Genomic DNA, 1184 nt, shown 5'->3' on the forward strand with positions numbered 1-1184 from the left:
GATCCTGGAACCAATTCCCTGTGTATACTGAAGGACAGCTGTAAAATGCATCTGAAATGAAAAGGAAGAAGTTAAACTATCTTTGTTCACAGATGATGATCTTATGTGTAGAAAACCCTAAAGATTTCACAAAAACCTGTTGGAACTTTATCTATTTATTTAATAGATTCAAGAAAGTTACAGGATGTAAAATACACATGCAAAAAATTAGTTGTAATTTTATATATACAAATAACCATACATAAATATAACTATTGCTTAAACTGTGTTGTTTATGTTTAAACATCAACTTTTTACAAAACTTCCACTAGATATTAATTTTATCATAGAGTTCTAACAGGTATTATGTAAGTATGTAAATTGCCATTCATGCATTTAAAATATCCAAATGATTGACTCAGCTGACATATTAGAGAACATGACACTTCATAAACCCAGTAAAAAATATGCTGGGGAATTGGGCTACCTGGAGAATAAGGGAGGTTAAGTCACAATAGAAGTGTTGATTCATGGAGTTTTTCAAGGTGCTGTGTTTGATACTTTAGGATAGTATTAGAGACATTTTTGAGAAATACTTTTGGTAGTTTTAATGTTTATATTAAGATTTTCATAAAAAAGAAAAAACAAACATGATTGCTTATCTTTATTTGTAAGTATTGTTTCCTGTGTGGGAATAAAGCACATACTGGCCTTAGAGTCTTGGACAATAGAACCTTGCATAATAGCATCATGATTTTAGTTTTAAGATTAAGAACATAAAATTCTTCATCTGAATAACTGAGATGAAAATGATTAAATAATAGGATAAAGTCTTAAGCCACATGAATTGAATTCCTGCAATGTTTCATTCCTCTTTTACATCTACTGTTTTAAGAATTGACACCATTAGTGCATGCATGAACTGAACAGAATAAGCAAACCACTCTATGGAAATATTTGAAGTAATAGTATTAAAATAATCAGGAGTTTTCAAACTTATTTTTTTAATGATGTATTCTTTGTTTCATCTATTTTATCTGAGTCAAAATTAATATGACATTTGTATTAATCTGACATTCCTCCAAATAATTTGAATACTTAATTTGGATATCAACCTTTATTATTTTTCTGAAGTGAAGCATATCTCATGTGACCATTTCAACGTTGGCATGTCTACTGCAGTTAAGTAGCATTCCATAAAAATC

This window comes from Balaenoptera musculus, chromosome 2, assembly GCF_009873245.2.
Source record: "Balaenoptera musculus isolate JJ_BM4_2016_0621 chromosome 2, mBalMus1.pri.v3, whole genome shotgun sequence".
Lineage (NCBI taxonomy): Eukaryota > Metazoa > Chordata > Mammalia > Artiodactyla > Balaenopteridae > Balaenoptera > Balaenoptera musculus.